At 47.4% G+C, this 20154-nt stretch overlaps 1 protein-coding gene across 2 annotated transcripts in view; it reads right to left on the bottom strand.

Moving 5' to 3' along the window:
- Positions 1-20154, bottom strand: part of LOC106569569 (zinc finger E-box-binding homeobox 1) — a 114743-nt gene that overhangs the window by 15531 nt on the left and 79058 nt on the right. The window lies entirely within an intron of this gene.

Consider the following 20154-nt stretch of genomic DNA (forward strand, 5'->3'; position numbering starts at 1 on the left):
AGGCTTGTGTGCAGCTGCTCGGCCATGGAAAACAATTTCATGAAGCTCCTGACGAGCAGTTATTGTGCTGACGTTGCTTCCAGAGGAAGTTTGGAACTTGGTAGTGAGTGTTGCAAATGAGGACAGACGATTTTTACGCGCTTCAGCACTCGCTGGTCCCATTCTGTGAGCTTGTGTGGACTACCACTTCACGGCTGAGCCGTTGTTGCTCCTAAACGTTTCCACTTCACACTAACCACACTCACAGTTGACCGGGGCAGCTCTAGCAGGGTAGACATTTGACGAACTAACTTGTTGGAAAGGTGGCATCCTATTTCGGTGTCACATTGAAAGTCACTGAGCTCTTCAGTAAGGCCATTCTACTGCCAATGTTTTTCTATGGAGATCGCATGGCTGTGTGTTCGATTTTATACACCTGTCAGCAACGGGTGTGGCTGAAATAGTTTACTTCAATTGAAGGGGTGCCCAAGGGCGCCAGGCTGCCTGCCCTTCATTGCACACACCTGTCACCATCATTACGCGCAGCAGCTCTCACTTCACTCACCTGGACTCCTTCACTTTGTTGATTGCCTTCCCTATTTCTGTCTGCTCCTCAGTCTGTTCCCTGTGTCAGCATTAATGTCGTTATGTGTTCATGTCCAGACGCTGTCCTGTCCTGTTCCATGTCCGGTGCTAATTAAATGTTCACTCCCTGTACCTGCCTCGTCTATCAGCGTCGTTCCTTACAAGAAGACAGGCTATGTGCACACTGCCCACAAAATGAGGTGGAAACTGACCTGCACTTCCTAACCTCCTGCCCAATGTATGACCATATTAGAGACACATATTTCCCTCGGATTAAACAGACGCACAAAGAATTCGAAAACAAACCCGATTTTGATAAACTCCCATATCTACTGGGTGAAATACCACAGTGTGCCACCACAGCAGACAGATTTGTGACCTGTTGCCACAAGAAAAGGGCAACCAGTGAAGAACAAACACCATTGTAAATACACCCATATTTATGCTTATTTATTTTTATTTATTTGCACATCATTACAACACTGTATATAGACATAATATGATATTTGAAATGTCTTTATTCCTTTGAAACTTCTGTGAGTGTAATGTTTACTGTTAATTGTATTGTTTATTTCACTTTGATTATTATCTACTTCACTTGCTTTGGCAATGTTAACATATGTTTCCCATGCCAATAAAGCCCCTTGAATTGAATTGAGAGAGACAGAGACAGAGAGAGAGAGAGACAAAACAATGTGTTTGAGTTCAAGAGAGAGAGCTTATACAAAGCATGTATTTTCTCTGTAGTTTTAATGAAAGTTGTAGCCAGTAATGAGATCATCAAGATTGATTAAAAGGTGACACTAGAGAGGGATGTGACCTGAGGATATGTGTGTGTGTGTGTGTGTGTGTGTGTGTGTGTGTGTGTGTGTGTGTGTGTGTGTGTGTGTGTGTGTGTGTGTGTGTGTGTGTGTGTACCCGTTTTACTATACTTGTGAGTACCAGAAGTCCTCACAAGAATAGTAAACCAACTAAAAAGTGAGGACATTTTGCCAGTCCTCACTTGTAAAAAGGCTATTTCAGGGGTTAGCTTAAGGGTTAGGATTATAATTAGGGTTAGGGTTAGAATTAAGGTTAGGTTTAGTGGTTAGGAGTTTAGGTTAGGGCTTTAAATGGGAATCAATTGTTGGTTCCAAAAAAGTATATTAAGACGTGTGTGTGTGTGTGTGTGTGTGTGTGTGTGTGTGTGTGTGTGTGTGTGTGTGTGTGTGTGTGTGTGTGTGTGTGTGTGTATGTGATGTGTGTGATGAGATGTGCGTGTTTGTGTGTCTGTGTGTGTCTGTGTGTGTGTGTGTGTTGTGATGTGTATGTGTGAAGTGTGCTGTGTGTGCTTGTTTGCGTGTCTGTGTGTTGTGATGTGTGTGTGTTTGTGTGTATGTGTGATGTGTGCTGTGTGTCTGTGTGTGATTTGTGTGTGTGTTGTGATGTGTGTGATGTGTGCTGTGTGTTTGACCTGAGGACATACTGTCTGGTACACATCTTTGTTCTTCCCCTGTCACCACCCCTCCTCCACTGCCTCTAATTAACACCACATACTTCTCAATAGGCTCCCAAATCTGATAGAATCCAACCTATTGGCATGGATGGGTTAGGAAGGGTCACTGGATTCTTAGCATGACTGACAGTCAATTAGAGATACAGTTCACAGTCTGAAGAGAAGAGCTCTTATTGGTTTCCTCTGCCAGCTAGTGGAGCCGAAACCATCGCTACGACGACTGAACACTTCTGCAGACAGCGAAAGCATTGCCACAGGGAATTAAGTATTTTAAACGGTGCCAGGACCTGTGCCAGCAGACCCTGCCACTTCCTGTTTAGAGAAGCCCAGAAAGGGACCGGTGCAGACTGAGAGAACCATATCATTAGACTAGAATAGAATGAGTAGAATTAGAATCCCCCATTGCCATGGTCAGAGGTTCGGGCCAGTTCTACTCATTATATTTCTATGGGCTCCGCTGCTGAAGGCCCTCTCATAACAGGAGGGGAGGAGCCCAGGCTACAGGACTCCTGCTAACCCTCAAGTTTAACTCAACCATTTCACTTCCCATGACCTCATGCTTTACCAGCACTCCAAAACAATCCTACCTCTCGCTCTACCTCTCTCTCTGACTCTCTCTCTACCTCTCCCCCTGCCTCTCCCCCTGCCTCTCCCTCTGCCTCTCTCTCTACCTCTCTCTCTGCCTCTCGCCCTACCTCTCGCTCTACCTCTCGCTCTACCTCTCTCTCTGCCTCTTTCTACCTCTCTCTGCCTCTCTCTACCTCTCGCTCTACCTCTCTCTCTGCCTCTCTCCTACCTCTCCCTCTGCCTCTTTCTACCTCTCTCTCTGCCTCTCTCTACCTCTCACTCTACCTCTCTCTCTGCCTCTCTCCTACCTCTCCCTCTGCCTCTTTCTACCTCTCTCTGCCTCTCTCTCTACCTCTCTCTCTCTGCCTCTCTCTCTACCTCTCACTCTACCTCTCTCTCTGCCTCTTTCTACCTCTCTCTCTGCCTCTCCCTCTGCCTCTCTCTCTGCCTCTCTCTCTACCTCTCGCTCTACCTCTCTCTCTCTGCCTCTCTCTACCTCTCGCTCTACCTCTCTCTCTGCCTCTCCCTCTGCCTCTCCCTCTGCCTCTCTCTTTGCCTCTCTCTCTGCCTCTCCCTCTGCCTCTCCCTCTGCCTCTCCCTCTGCCTCTCCCTCTTGCCTCTCTCTGCCTCTCCCTCTGCCTCTCCCTCTGCCCCTCCCTCTGCCTCTCTCCTACCTCTCCCTCTGCCTCTCCCTCTTTCTACCTCTCTCTCTGCCTCTCTCTCTGCCTCTCCCTCTGCCTCTCCCTCTGCCTCTCTCTCTACCTCTCGCTCTACCTCTCGCTCTACCTCTCTCTCTTCCTTTGCCTCTCTCTCTGCCTCTGCCTCTCCCTCTGCCGCTCTCTCTCTACCTCTCGCTCTGCCCCTCGCTCTGCCTCTGCCTCTCGCTCTGCCTCTACCTCTCGCTTCCTCTCTCTTCCTCTCTTCCTTTTAATGATGTGCTTTGATCTCTCTGTGATTCATCAGACTTTAGTAATTCCCATTGAAAGTCCCATATGACGGGCAAGCAGTCAGAGCCTCAATGGAACAGGCAGATGTTCAATATCAGTGAGGAGTAAAAACAGGAAATCATCAGACTTGGATTCAAATAATATTGGCACCAATAGAATAGTTGAAAAGGCGAGAACCCAACCCATCTGCCACTCCAGGCAGGCTAGAACAAACACTCAAAGTATTTGAAAGATTTCAAGCTGTATGCAGCAGGAGAGAAATGGGTTGAGAAAGAGACTGAGAGAGAGAGAGATGGATAGAGAGAGAGCGATAGAGAGAGAGAGTGTGTGACTGTGTGTGTGCGTGCGTCCGTCTGGGCGTGCTAGTGATTTAACAGCTGCCTCCAGCTCCACTGACCTTTGACCTTAACTTCCTGTTTCTTAACATCAGGCCCCAAGCAGCCTCCTGTCCAGGGCCCATAGGGACCACAGAACCAGGCCTGAGTAGTACACTATCTAGTGAATAGGGTGCTATTTGGAACACAGCCGCTAACTTCAGTGTGTAACAATCACTTGTCTCTAGTGTCTGAATAGCTATACATGACTAAAGACAATGTGTTGATCTCTGGAGCTTTGGGAGAAAAGGCAGGTGACAGACATACATTACCTACAAAAGGTACTGTGTTGTTCAATTGACAAACTTAATTTAACAAAGTTATGTTGTTTGACAAGTTTGTTCATTAACCGAGTTAAACATTAACTCGACCCGCCGACGGACTGTTCTATTATCCATGGTGGCGTTTTGATTTAAACCGGTAAACAACACGGAAAGTGTTTAATTCCTAAAAACAGCATAAGTGTAGAATGTGACAGGTTGACATTTATTGGGATGAACCTTGTCCTGGAGGCAGAGCTGAGCGATTTCCACTAGATGGGCCAGCTCAAACACAAAATTGGCTGTATCATAAAAATTCTATAAAACTAACATTAGCTTTTTTGGTCTTCATTTATTAAGGTTAGGGTTAGGCATAAGGTTAGCAGTATTAAGGGTTACGGTTAAGGTTTAAAATCAGATTTGATGACTTTGTGGCTGCCTCCAGTAGATGACTCATCCCAATAAATGCCAACCCGCTATAGAACAATGAAGACAAAAAGGAGGCGAGGCGACCAATAAATAACCAGCTGAGAGGAGGGTGGGGCTGGCTGAAAGAGGCTGAGAGGAGGGTGGGGCTGGCTGAAAGAGGCTGAGAGGAGGGTGGGGCTGGCTGAGAGAGGCTGAGAGGAGGGTGGGGCTGGCTGAAAGAGGCTGGGAGGGTGGGGCTGGCTGAAAGAGGCTGAGAGGAGGGTGGGGCCAGCTGAAAGAGGCTGAGAGGGTGGGGCTGGCTGAAAGAGACTGAGAGGAGGGTGGGGCCAGCTGAAAGAGGCTGAGAGGGTGGGGCTGGCTGAAAGAGGCTGAGAGGAGGGTGGGGCTGGCTGAGAGGAGGGTGGGGCCGGCTGAAAGAGGCTGAGAGGGTGGGGTTGGCTGAAAGAGGCTGAGAGGGTGGGGCTGGCTGAGAGGAGGGTGGGGCTGAGAAGCTGAGAGGAGGGTGGAGCTGGCTGAAAGAGGCTGGGAGGAGGGTGGGGCTGGCTGAGAGAAGGGTGGGGCTGGCTGAAAGAAGCTGAGAGGGTGGGGCTGGCTGAAAGAAGCTGAGAGGAGGGTGGAGCTGGCTGAAAGAGGCTGAGAGGAGGGTGGGGCTGGTGAAGAGGCTGAGAGGAGGGTGGGGCTGGCTGAGAGGAGGGTGGGGCCGGCTGAAAGAGGCTGAGAGGGTGGGGCTGGCTGAAAGAGGCTGAGAGGAGGGTGGGGCTGGCTGAAAGAGGCTGAGAGGAGGGTGGGGCTGGCTGAGAGGAGGGTGGGGCCGGCTGAAAGAGGGTGAGAGGGTGGGGCTGGCTGAAAGAGGCTGAGAGGGTGAGGCTGGCTGAGAGGAGGTGGGGCTGGCTGAGAGGAGGGTGGGGCTGGCTGAAAGAGGCTGGGAGGAGGGTGGGGCTGGCTGAGAGGAGGGTGGGGCTGGCTGAAAGAAGCTGAGAGGGTGGGGCTGGCTGAAAGAAGCTGAGAGGAGGGTGGGGCTGGCTGAAAGAGGCTGAGAGGAGGGTGGGGCTGGCTGAGAGGAGGGTGGGGCTGGCTGAGAGGAGGGTGGGGCCGGCTGAAAGAGGCTGAGAGGGTGGGGCTGGCTGAAAGAGGCTGAGAGGAGGGTGGGGCTGGCTGAAAGAGGCTGAGAGGAGGGTGGGGCTGGCTGAGAGGAGGGTGGGGCTGGCTGAGAGGAGGGTGGGGCCGGCTGAAAGAGGCTGAGAGGGTGGGGCTGGCTGAAAGAGGCTGAGAGGGTGGGGCTGGCTGAAAGAGGCTGAGAGGAGGGTGGGGCTGGCTGAAAGAGGCTGAGAGGAGGGTGGGGCTGGCTGAGAGGAGGGTGGGGCCGGCTGAAAGAGGCTGAGAGGGTGGGGCTGGCTGAAAGAGGCTGAGAGGAGGGTGGGGCTGGCTGAAAGAGGCTGAGAGGAGGGTGGGGCTGGCTGAGAGGAGGGTGGGGCCGGCTGAAAGAGGCTGAGAGGGTGGGGCTGGCTGAAAGAGGCTGAGAGGGTGAGGCTGGCTGAGAGGAGGTGGGGCTGGCTGAGAGGAGGGTGGGGCTGGCTGAGAGGAGGGTGGGGCTGGCTGAAAGAAGCTGAGAGGGTGGGGCTGGCTGAAAGAAGCTGAGAGGAGGGTGGGGCTGGCTGAAAGAGGCTGAGAGGAGGGTGGGGCTGGCTGAGAGGAGGGTGGGGCTGGCTGAGAGGAGGGTGGGGCCGGCTGAAAGAGGCTGAGAGGGTGGGGCTGGCTGAAAGAGGCTGAGAGGAGGGTGGGGCTGGCTGAAAGAGGCTGAGAGGAGGGTGGGGCTGGCTGAAAGAGGCTGAGAGGAGGGTGGGGCTGGCTGAGAGGAGGGTGGGGCTGGCTGAAAGAGGCTGAGAGGGTGGGGCTGGCTGAGAGGAGGGTGGGGCTGGCTGAAAGAGGCTGAGAGGGTGGGGCTGGCTGAGAGGAGGGTGGGGCTGGCGGAAAGAAGCTGAGAGGGTGGGGCTGGCTGAAAGAAGCTGAGAGGAGGGTGGGGCTGGCTGAAAGAGGCTGAGAGGAGGGTGGGGCTGGCTGAGAGGAGGGTGGGGCTGGCTGAGAGGAGGGTGGGGCCGGCTGAAAGAGGCTGAGAGGGTGGGGCTGGCTGAAAGAGGCTGAGAGGAGGGTGGGGCTGGCTGAAAGAGGCTGAGAGGAGGGTGGGGCTGGCTGAGAGGAGGGTGGGGCCGGCTGAAAGAGGCTGAGAGGGTGGGGCTGGCTGAAAGAGGCTGAGAAGGTGAGGCTGGCTGAGAGGAGGTGGGGCTGGCTGAGAGGAGGGTGGGGCTGGCTGAAAGAGGCTGGGAGGAGGGTGGGGCTGGCTGAGAGGAGGGTGGGGCTGGCTGAAAGAAGCTGAGAGGGTGGGGCTGGCTGAAAGAAGCTGAGAGGAGGGTGGGGCTGGCTGAAAGAGGCTGAGAGGAGGGTGGGGCTGGCTGAGAGGAGGGTGGGGCTGGCTGAGAGGAGGGTGGGGCCGGCTGAAAGAGGCTGAGAGGGTGGGGCTGGCTGAAAGAGGCTGAGAGGAGGGTGGGGCTGGCTGAAAGAGGCTGAGAGGAGGGTGGGGCTGGCTGAAAGAGGCTGAGAGGAGGGTGGGGCTGGCTGAGAGGAGGGTGGGGCTGGCTGAAAGAGGCTGAGAGGGTGGGGCTGGCTGAGAGGAGGGTGGGGCTGGCTGAAAGAGGCTGAGAGGGTGGGGCTGGCTGAGAGGAGGGTGGGGCTGGCGGAAAGAGGCTGGGAGGAGGGTGGGGCCGGCTGAAAGAAGCTGAGAGGGTGGGGCTGGCTGAGAGGAGGGTGGGGACGGCTGAGAGGCAGGTGGGGCTGGCCATGACGAGGGTGGGGCCGGCTGAAAGAAGCTGAGAGGAGGGTGGGGCTGGCTGAGAGGAGGGTGGGGCTGGCTGAGAGGAGGGTGGGGCTGGCTGAGAGGAGGGTGGGGCTGGCTGAAAGAGACTGAGAGGAGGGTGTGGCCGGCTGAAAGAAGCTGAGAGGAGGGTGGGGCTGGCTGAAAGAGGAACTGCTAATAAAATGTACAATCAAATCAAATCAAATGTTATTGGTCACATACATATGTTTAGCAGATGTTACTGCAGGTGTAGTGAAATGCTTGTGCTTTTAGTTCCGACAGAGCAATAATATCTAACAATTTCACAACATGTAGCCAATACAGACAAATCTAAGTAAAGGAATAGAATTAAGAACATATAAATATTTGGACGAGCAATGTCAGAGCAGTATAGACTAAGATACAGTAGAATAGGATAGAATACAGTATATACATATGAGATGAGTAATACATAGACTAAGATACAGTAGAATAGTACAGAATACAGTACATTATTAATTCTCCCTGCCTCTCCTCTCCATGCTCAGGGCTCATTCTGCACTTCTGACTGAACAACTAGGTCTGAGTGGAGCGTGCTGCCTCCGTCTGCTTTAACACTGTAATGTCAAATGTATTATCAGGCCAATCACCTATGGTGACGGCAGCCATTACGTGCTCTCTCAACAACAACAAAAAATGTTACAGACGCACAAATATTAAACCCCGCCAAAAACTGCTAACCTTCCTGTTATTGTAATGGTGAGAGGTTAGTATGTCTTGGGGGGGTATGATATAAACTGCTAACCTCCCTGTTATTGTAATGGTGAGAGGTTAGTATGTCTTGGGGGAGTATGATATAAACTGCTAACCTCCCTGTTATTGTAATGGTGAGAGGTTAGTATGTCTTGGGGGGGGTATGATATAAACTGCTAACCTCCCTGTTATTGTAATGGTGAGAGGTTAGTATGTCTTGGGGGGGGAGTATGATATAAACTGCTAACCTTCCTGTTATTGTAATGGTGAGAGGTTAGTATGTCTTGGGGGGTATGATATAAACTGCTAACCTTCCTGTTATTGTAATGGTGAGAGGTTAGTATGTCTTGGGGGGGTATGATATAAACTGCTAACCTTCCTGTTATTGTAATGGTGAGAGGTTAGTATGTCTTGGGGGGGTATGATATAAACTGCTAACCTTCCTGTTATTGTAATGGTGAGAGGTTAGTTGGTCTTGGGGGGGGTATGATATAAACTGCTAACCTCCCTGTTATTGTAATGGTGAGAGGTTAGTATGTCTTGGGGGGGGGTATGATATAAACTGCTAACCTTCCTGTTATTGTAATGGTGAGAGGTTAGTATGTCTTGGGGGGGTATGATATAAACTGCTAACCTTCCTGTTATTGTAATGGTGAGAGGTTAGTATGTCTTGGGGGGGGGAGTATGATATAAACTGCTAACCTTCCTGTTATTGTAATGGTGAGAGGTTAGTATGTCTTGGGGGGGTATGATATAAACTGCTAACCTTCCTGTTATTGTAATGGTGAGAGGTTAGTATGTCTTGGGGGGGGAGTATGATATAAACTGCTAACCTCCCTGTTATTGTAATGGTGAGAGGTTAGTATGTCTTGGGGGGTATGATATAAACTGCTAACCTTCCTGTTATTGTAATGGTGAGAGGTTAGTATGTCTTGGGGGGGAGTATGATATAAACTGCTAACCTTCCTGTTATTGTAATGGTGAGAGGTTAGTATGTCTTGGGGGGGGGTATGATATAAACTGCTAACCTTCCTGTTATTGTAATGGTGAGAGGTTAGTATGTCTTGGGGGGTATGATATAAACTGCTAACCTTCCTGTTATTGTAATGGTGAGAGGTTAGTATGTCTTGGGGGGGTATGATATAAACTGCTAACCTTCCTGTTATTGTAATGGTGAGAGGTTAGTATGTCTTGGGGGGGGTATGATATAAACTGCTAACCTTCCTGTTATTGTAATGGTGAGAGGTTAGTATGTCTTGGGGGGAGTATGATATAAACTGCTAACCTTCCTGTTATTGTAATGGTGAGAGGTTAGTATGTCTTGGGGGGGGGTATGATATAAACTGCTAACCTTCCTGTTATTGTAATGGTGAGAGGTTAGTATGTCTTGGGGGGGTATGATATAAACTGCTAACCTTCCTGTTATTGTAATGGTGAGAGGTTAGTATATCTTGGGGGGGTATGATATAAACTGCTAACCTTCCTGTTATTGTAATGGTGAGAGGTTAGTATGTCTTGGGGGGGAGTATGATATAAACTGCTAACCTCCCTGTTATTGTAATGGTGAGAGGTTAGTATGTCTTGGGGGGGGTATGATATAAACTGCTAACCTTCCTGTTATTGTAATGGTGAGAGGTTAGTATGTCTTGGGGGGGGTATGATATAAACTGCTAACCTTCCTGTTATTGTAATGGTGAGAGGTTAGTATGTCTTGGGGGGGGTATGATATAAACTGCTAACCTTCCTGTTATTGTAATGGTGAGAGGTTAGTATGTCTTGGGGGGGGGTATGATATAAACTGCTAACCTTCCTGTTATTGTAATGGTGAGAGGTTAGTATGTCTTGGGGGGAGTATGATATAAACTGCTAACCTCCCTGTTATTGTAATGGTGAGAGGTTAGTATGTCTTGGGGGGTATGATATAAACTGCTAACCTTCCTGTTATTGTAATGGTGAGAGGTTAGTATGTCTTGGGGGGGGTATGATATAAACTGCTAACCTTCCTGTTATTGTAATGGTGAGAGGTTAGTATGTCTTGGGGGGGGGGTATGATATAAACTGCTAACCTTCCTGTTATTGTAATGGTGAGAGGTTAGTATGTCTTGGGGGGGGAGTATGATATAAACTGCTAACCTCCCTGTTATTGTAATGGTGAGAGGTTAGTATGTCTTGGGGGGTATGATATAAACTGCTAACCTTCCTGTTATTGTAATGGTGAGAGGTTAGTATGTCTTGGGGGGGTATGATATAAACTGCTAACCTTCCTGTTATTGTAATGGTGAGAGGTTAGTATGTCTTGGGGGGTATGATATAAACTGCTAACCTTCCTGTTATTGTAATGGTGAGAGGTTAGTATGTCTTGGGGGGGGGTATGATATAAACTGCTAACCTTCCTGTTATTGTAATGGTGAGAGGTTAGTATGTCTTGGGGGGGGTATGATATAAACTGCTAACCTTCCTGTTATTGTAATGGTGAGAGGTTAGTATGTCTTGGGGGGGAGTATGATATAAACTGCTAACCTTCCTGTTATTGTAATGGTGAGAGGTTAGTATGTCTTGGGGGGAGTATGATATAAACTGCTAACCTTCCTGTTATTGTAATGGTGAGAGGTTAGTATGTCTTGGGGGGGGGGGTATGATATAAACTGCTAACCTCCCTGTTATTGTAATGGTGAGAGGTTAGTATGTCTTGGGGGAGTATGATATAAACTGCTAACCTCCCTGTTATTGTAATGGTGAGAGGTTAGTATGTCTTGGGGGAGTATGATATAAACTGCTAACCTTCCTGTTATTGTAATGGTGAGAGGTTAGTATGTCTTGGGGGGGTATGATATAAACTGCTAACCTTCCTGTTATTGTAATGGTGAGAGGTTAGTATGTCTTGGGGGGGTATGATATAAACTGCTAACCTTCCTGTTATTGTAATGGTGAGAGGTTAGTATGTCTTGGGGGGGTATGATATAAACTGCTAACCTCCCTGTTATTGTAATGGTGAGAGGTTAGTATATCTTGGGGGGGTATGATATAAACTGCTAACCTTCCTGTTATTGTAATGGTGAGAGGTTAGTATGTCTTGGGGGGGTATGATATAAACTGCTAACCTTCCTGTTATTGTAATGGTGAGAGGTTAGTATGTCTTGGGGGGGTATGATATAAACTGCTAACCTTCCTGTTATTGTAATGGTGAGAGGTTAGTATGTCTTGGGGGGGTATGATATAAACTGCTAACCTTCCTGTTATTGTAATGGTGAGAGGTTAGTATGTCTTGGGGGGGGTATGATATAAACTGCTAACCTTCCTGTTATTGTAATGGTGAGAGGTTAGTATGTCTTGGGGGGTATGATATAAACTGCTAACCTTCCTGTTATTGTAATGGTGAGAGGTTAGTATGTCTTGGGGGGGTATGATATAAACTGCTAACCTTCCTGTTATTGTAATGGTGAGAGGTTAGTATGTCTTGGGGGGAGTATGATATAAACTGCTAACCTTCCTGTTATTGTAATGGTGAGAGGTTAGTATGTCTTGGGGGGGGTATGATATAAACTGCTAACCTTCCTGTTATTGTAATGGTGAGAGGTTAGTATGTCTTGGGGGGGGGAGTATGATATAAACTGCTAACCTTCCTGTTATTGTAATGGTGAGAGGTTAGTATGTCTTGGGGGGGTATGATATAAACTGCTAACCTCCCTGTTATTGTAATGGTGAGAGGTTAGTATGTCTTGGGGGGGGTATGATATAAACTGCTAACCTTCCTGTTATTGTAATGGTGAGAGGTTAGTATGTCTTGGGGGGTATGATATAAACTGCTAACCTTCCTGTTATTGTAATGGTGAGAGGTTAGTATGTCTTGGGGGGGAGTATGATATAAACTGCTAACCTCCCTGTTATTGTAATGGTGAGAGGTTAGTATGTCTTGGGGGGGTATGATATAAACTGCTAACCTTCCTGTTATTGTAATGGTGAGAGGTTAGTTGGTCTTGGGGGGGGTATGATATAAACTGCTAACCTCCCTGTTATTGTAATGGTGAGAGGTTAGTATGTCTTGGGGGGGGGAGTATGATATAAACTGCTAACCTTCCTGTTATTGTAATGGTGAGAGGTTAGTATGTCTTGGGGGGTATGATATAAACTGCTAACCTCGCTGTTATTGTAATGGTGAGAGGTTAGTATGTCTTGGGGGGGTATGATATAAACTGCAAACCTCCCTGTTATTGTAATGGTGAGAGGTTAGTATGTCTTGGGGGGGGGTATGATATAAACTGCTAACCTTCCTGTTATTGTAATGGTGAGAGGTTAGTATGTCTTGGGGGGGTATGATATAAACTGCTAACCTTCCTGTTATTGTAATGGTGAGAGGTTAGTATGTCTTGGGGGGGGTATGATATAAACTGCTAACCTTCCTGTTATTGTAATGGTGAGAGGTTAGTATGTCTTGGGGGGGAGTATGATATAAACTGCTAACCTCCCTGTTATTGTAATGGTGAGAGGTTAGTATGTCTTGGGGGGGTATGATATAAACTGCTAACCTCGCTGTTATTGTAATGGTGAGAGGTTAGTATATCTTGGGGGGTATGATATAAACTGCAAACCTCCCTGTTATTGTAATGATGAGAGGTTAGTATGTCTTGGGGGGGGGGTATGATATAAACTGCAAACCTCCCTGTTATTGTAATGGTGAGAGGTTAGTATATCTTGGGGGGGAGGGGGGGTATGATATAAACTGCTAACCTCCCTGTTATTGTAATGGTGAGAGGTTAGTATGTCTTGGGGGGGTATGATAAAACTGCTAACCTCCCTGTTATTGTAATGGTGAGAGGTTAGCATGTCTTGGGGGGTATGAGATTTGTGAGTCTGTAACTTTCTAACTCATCATTATTCACGATTCATTCAGGATTATCCGTAATCATGGTAGCATCCACATTAATGTAGAAGTGTTTAGACACATATTCTATTCTTATTTACAATAAAAGTAACTCCTAAATGACACAATACATTATTTACCATTCATTTCTATTCAGCACAAAATATTCAGAAAGACAACCAAAACAAACAGCAAATGCATCCAACCAACGTGTAGAGTCCCAAGCTTGATGTAATCAGTGCGTGCTATGAATATGGGACCAAATACTAAACTTTTGACAACTTTAATACACATAAGTGAATTTGGCCCAATACTTTTGGTCCCGAAAATGGGAGATTGTGTACAAAAATTGCTGTAATTTCTAAACGGTTCACCTGATATGGGTGAAAATATCCTCACATTAAAGCTGCAGTCTGTACTTTATCATTTCAAATCCAAAGTGCTGGTGTACAGAGTCAAAACCACACAAAAAAATCACTGTCCCAATACTTTTGGAGCTCACTGTATATCTCTACTGCCACATACTGTATATCTCTACTACAATGTGTATCTCTACTACCATATACACTGCTCAAAAAAATAAAGGGAACACTTAAACAACACAATGTAACTCCAAGTCAATCACACTTCTGTGAAATCAAACTGTCCACTTAGGAAGCAACACTGATTGACAATACATTTCACATGCTGTTGTGCAAATGGAATAGACAACAGGTGGAAATTATAGGCAATTAGCAAGACACCCCCAATAAAGGAGTGATTCTGCAGGTGGGGACCACAGACCACTTCTCAGTTCCTATGCTTCCTGGCTGATGTTTTGGTCACTTTTGAATGCTGGCGGTGCTTTCACTCTAGTGGTAGGATGAGAAGGATGAGTCTACAACCCACACAAGTGGCTCAGGTAGTGCAGCTCATCCAGGATGGCACATCAATGCGAGCTGTGGCAAGAAGGTTTGCTGTGTATGTCAGCGTAGTGTCCAGAGCATGGAGGCGCTACCAGAAGACAGGCCAGTACATCAGGAGACGTGGAGGAGGCCGTAGGAAGGCAACAACCCAGCAGCAGGACCGCTACCTCCGCCTTTGTGCAAGGAGGAGCAGGAGGAGCACTGCCAGAGCCCTGCAAAATGACCTCCAGCAGGCCACAAATGTGCATGTGTCTGCTCAAACGGTCAGAAACAGACTCCATGAGGGTGGTATGAGGGCCCGACGTCCACAGGTGGGGGTTGTGCTTACAGCCCAACACCGTGCAGGACGTTTGGCATTTGCCAGAGAACACCAAGATTGGCAAATTCGCCACTGGCGCCCTGTGCTCTTCACAGATGAAAGCAGGTTCACATTGAGCACATGTGACAGACGTGACAGAGTCTGGAGACGCCGTGGAGAACGTTCTGCTGCCTGCAACATCCTCCAGCATGACCGGTTTGGCGGTGGGTCAGTCATGGTGTGGGTGGCATTTCTTTGGGGGTCCGCACAGCCCTCCATGTGCTCGCCAGAGGTAACCTGACTGCCATTAGGTACCGAGATGAGATCCTCAGACCCCTTGTGAGACCATATACTGGTGCGGTTGGCCCTGGGTTCCTCCTAATGCAAGACCATGCTAGACCTCATGTGGCTGGAGTGTGTCAGCAGTTCCTGCAAGTGGAAGGCATTGATGCTATGGACTGGACGGTCCGTTCCCCAGACCTGAATCCAATTGAGCACATCTGGGACATCATGTCTCGCTCCATCCACCAACACCACGTTGCACCACAGACTGTCCAGGAGTTGGCGGATGCTTTAGTCCAGGTCTGGGAGGAGATCCCTCAGGAGACCATCCGCCACCACCATCCTGTAGTGTGGTTTTCCACTTTAGTTTTGAGTGTGACTCCAAATCCAGACCTCCATGGGTTGATAAATTGGATTTCCATTGATTATTTTTGTGTGATTTTGTTTTCAGCACATTCAACTATGTAAAGAAAAAAGTATTTAATAAGATTATTTATTTCATTCAGATCTAGGATGTGTTGTTTAAGTGTTCCCTTTATTTTTTTGAGCAGTATATATCTCTACTACCATATATATATCTCTACAGCCATATATATCTCTAATACCATATATATCTCTACTACCTTATATATCTCTACAGCCATATATATCTCTACTACCATATATTTCTCTACTACCATATATATCTCTACAGCCATAAATAGCTCTACTACCATATATATCTCCACAGCCATATATATCTCTACTGCCATATATATCTCTACTACCATATATATCTCTACTACCATATATATCTCTACATCCATATATATCTCTACAGCCATATATATCTCTACTACCATATATATCTCTACAGCCATATAGATCTCTACTACCATATATCTCTCTACTACCATATATCTCTCTACAGCCATATATATCTCTACTACCATATATATCTCTACTGCCACATACTGTATATCTCTACTACCATATATATCTCTACAGCCATATATATCTCTACTACCATATATATCTCTACAGCCATATATAGCTCTACTACCATATATATCTCTACAGCCATATATATCTCTACTGCCACATACTGTACATCTCTAATACCATATATATCTCTACTACCATATATATATCTACAGCCATATATATATATCTACTACCATAGATATATCTACAGCCATATATATCTCTACTACCATATATATCTCTACAGCAATATATATCTCTACTACCATATATCTCTCTACAGCCATATATACTGCTCAAAAAATAAAGGGAACACTTAAACAACACATCCTAGATCTGAATGAAAGAAATAATCTTATTAAATACTTTTTTCTTTACATAGTTGAATGTGCTTACAACAAAATCACACAAAAATAATCAATGGAAATCCAATTTATCAACCCATGGAGGTCTGGATTTGGAGTCACAATCAAAATTAAAGTGGAAAACCACACTACAGGCTGATCCAACTTTGATGTAATGTCCTTAAAACAAATCAAAATTAGGCTCAGTAGTGTGTGTGGCCTCCACGTGCCTGTATGACCGCCCTACAATGCCGGGGCATGCTCCTGATGAGGTGGCGGATGGTCTCCTGAGGGATCTCCTCCCAGACCTGGACTAAAGCATCCGCCAACTCCTGGACAGTCTGTGGTGCAACGTGGTGTTGGTGGATGGAGCGAGACATGATGTCCCAGATGTGCTCAAATGGATTCAGGTCTGGGGAACGGGCGGGCCAGTCCATAGCATCAATGCCTTCCTCTTGCAGGAACTGCTGACACACTCCAGCCACATGAGGTCTAGCATTGTTTTGCATTAGGAGGAACCCAGGGCCAACCGCACCAGCATATGGTCTCACAAGGGGTCTGAGGATCTCATCTCGGTACCTAATGGCAGTCAGACTACCTCTGGCGAGCACATGGAAGGCTATGCGGCCCCCCAAAGAAATGCCATCCCACACCATGACTGACCCACCGCCAAACCGGTCATGCTGGAGGATGTTGCAGGTAGCAGAACGTTCTCCACGGCGTCTCCAGACTCTGTCACGTCTGTCACATGTGCTCAGTGTGAACCTGCTTTCATCTGTGAAGAGCACAGGGCGCCAGTGGCGAATTTGCCAATCTTGGTGTTCTCTGGCAAATGCCAAACGTCCTGTACGGTGTTGGGCTGTAAGCACAACCCCCACCTGTGTACGTCGGGCCCTCATACCACCCTCATGGAGTCTGTTTCTGACCGTTTGAGCAGACACATGCACATTTGTGGCCTGCTGGAGGTCATTTTGCAGGGCTCTGGCAGTGCTCCTCCTGCTCCTCCTTGCACAAAGGCGGAGGTAGCAGTCCTGCTGCTGGGTGGTTGCCCTCCTACGGCCTCCTCCACGTCTCCTGATGTATTGGCCTGTCTCCTGGTAGCGCCTCCATGCTCTGGACACTACGCTGACAGACACAGCAAACCTTCTTGCCACAGCTCGCATTGATGTGCCATCCTGGATGAGCTGCACTACCTGAGCCACTTGTGTGGGTTGTAGACTCCGTCTCATGCTACCACTAGAGTGAAAGCACCGCCAGCATTCAAAAGTGACCAAAACATCAGCCAGGAAGCATAGGAACTGAGAAGTGGTCTGTGGTCCCCACCTGCAGAACCACTCCTTTATTGGGGGTGTCTTGCTAATTGCCTATAATTTCCACCTGTTGTCTATTCCATTTGCACAACAGCATGTGAAATGTATTGTCAATCAGTGTTGCTTCCTAAGTGGACAGTTTGATTTCACAGAAGTGTGATTGACTTGGAGTTACATTGTGTTGTTTAAGTGTTCCCTTTATTTTTTTGAGCAGTGTATATCTCTACTACCATATATATCTCTACAGCCATATATATCTCTACTACCATATATATCTCCACTACCATATATATATCTACAGCCATATATATCTCTACAGCCATATATATCTCTACTACCATATATATCTCTACAGCCATATATATATCTACAGCCATATATATCTCTACTACCATATATATCTCTACTACCATATATATCTCTACTACCATATATATCTCTACAGCCATATATATCTACTGGCATATACAGTTGAAGTCGGAAGTTTACATACACTTAGGTTGGAGTCATTAAAACTCGTTTTTCAACCACTCCACAAATGTCTTGTTAACAAACTATAATTTGGCAAGTCGGTTAGGACATCTACTTTGTACATGACACAAGTCATTTTTCCAACAATTGTATACAGACAGATTATTTCACTTATAATTCACTGTACCACAATTCGAGTGGGTCTGAAGTTTACATACAATAAGTTGACTGTGCCTTTAAACAGCTTTGAAAATTCCAGAAAATGATGTCATGGCTTTAGAAGCTTCTGATAGGCTAATTGACATTATTTGAGTCAATTGGAGGTGTACCTGTGGATGTATTTCAGGCCTACCTTCAAACTCAGTGCCTCTTTGCTTGACATCATGGGAAAATCAAAAGAAATCAGCCAAGACCTCAGAAAAGAAATTGTAGACCTCCACAAGTCTGGTTCATCCTTGGGAGAAATGTCCAAACACCTGAAGACCAGGGTTATTCGGAGAGAAAGAGAGAGAGCATTACTTTTATTTATTATTGTTGTTGTCGTAGCTGCTGTCTGTCTGTCCGTCTGCCTGATCATGTTGATAACACCAGGTGGAGTGACACTCATCCTCATCCTCTCTGCTTTATGAAAATCAGCCAGGTTCTTAAAAGTTCCCAGCCTCACAACTAATACCCAGTACCACACAGAGGAGCCGGGTGGCGCCAACAGTGGGTAAATGAAATCAAGACAATAATGGAGAACCACCACCCCATCTCCTTCTCTCAGAAAGGACACCAACAAAGGCGGATTGAGAAAATGTATATTTTATTCAACAATTTTCACAAAGTGTGATGTGAAAACAATGTATTTTTTTCAAATGCTTTGGTTGGGTTCTCTGGCACTGAATCCCTTTTCAACCAAGATAGTGTGTTTCTTTCCCATGAAGAACCCTGGCTGGTGTAAGAGGGAGTATACTATGTGAGACAGATGGGAGCAGGTGGAGGGATTAGAAGTCACAACTGTTTCCAAATGGACAGTTAGTTACTACATGCCTACACCCGTCCACAGTGTTGGCAAAGGCACTGGGTTACTGGACAACACAGGAGGCTGCTGAGGGGAGGACAGCTCATAATAATGGCCAGAACAGAGCAAATGGAATGGCATCAAACAACCTGTTCCTGGAGAGCTATCGTCCTGTAGGTTTTCTCTCTAACCCTGTTCCTGGAGAGCTACCGTCCTGTAGGTTTTCTCTAACCCTGTTCCTGGAGAGCAACCGTCCTGTAGGTTCTCTCTAACCCTGTTCCTGGAGAGCTACCGTCCTGTAGGTTCTCTCTAACCCTGTTCCTGGAGAGCTACCGTCCTGTAGGTTCTCTCTCTAACCCTGTTCCTGGAGAGCTACCGTCCTGTAGGTTCTCTAACCCTGTTCCTGGAGAGCTACCGTCCTGTAGGTTCTCTCTTACCCTGTTCCTGGAGAGCTACCGTCCTGTAGGTTCTCTCTAACCCTGTTCCTACAGAGCTACTGTCCTGTAGGTTTTCTCTCTAACCCTGTTCCTGGAGAGCTACTGTCCTGTAGGTTCTCTCTCTAACCCTGTTCCTGGAGAGCTACCGTCCTGTAGGTTCTCTCTCTAACCCTGTTCCTGGAGAGCTACCGTCCTGTAGGTTCTCTCTAACCCTGTTCCTGGAGAGCTACCGTCCTGTAGGTTCTCTCTCATACCCTGTTCCTGGAGAGCTACCGTCCTGTAGGTTCTCTCTCTAACCCTGTTCCTGGAGAGCTACCGTCCTGTAGGTTCTCTCTCTAACCCTGTTCCTGGAGAGCTACCGTCCTGTAGGTTCTCTCTCTAACCCTGTTCCTGGAGAGCTACCGTCCTGTAGGTTCTCTCTCTAACCCTGTTCCTGGAGAGCTACCGTCCTGTAGGTTCTCTCTCTAACCCTGTTCCTGGAGAGCTACCGTCCTGTAGGTTCTCTCTCTAACCCTGTTCCTGGAGAGCTACCGTCCTGTAGGTTCTCTCTCTAACCCTGTTCCTGGAGAGCTACCGTCCTGTAGGTTCTCTCTCTAACCCTGTTCCTACAGAGCTACCGTCCTGTAGGTTCTCTCTAACCCTGTTCCTGGAGAGCTACCGTCCTGTAGGTTCTCTCTAACCCTGTTCCTGGAGAGCTACCGTCCTGTAGGTTTTCTCTAACCCTGTTCCTGGAGAGCAACCGTCCTGTAGGTTCTCTCTAACCCTGTTCCTGGAGAGCTACCGTCCTGTAGGTTCTCTCTAACCCTGTTCCTGGAGAGCTACCGTCCTGTAGGTTCTCTCTCTAACCCTGTTCCTGGAGAGCTACCGTCCTGTAGGTTCTCTAACCCTGTTCCTGGAGAGCTACCGTCCTGTAGGTTCTCTCTTACCCTGTTCCTGGAGAGCTACCGTCCTGTAGGTTCTCTCTAACCCTGTTCCTGAAGAGCTACCGTCCTGTAGGTTCTCTCTAACCCTGTTCCTACAGAGCTACTGTCCTGTAGGTTTTCTCTCTAACCCTGTTCCTG

This window comes from Salmo salar, chromosome ssa14 (assembly GCF_905237065.1).
Source record: "Salmo salar chromosome ssa14, Ssal_v3.1, whole genome shotgun sequence".
In the NCBI taxonomy this organism is placed as follows: domain Eukaryota; kingdom Metazoa; phylum Chordata; class Actinopteri; order Salmoniformes; family Salmonidae; genus Salmo; species Salmo salar.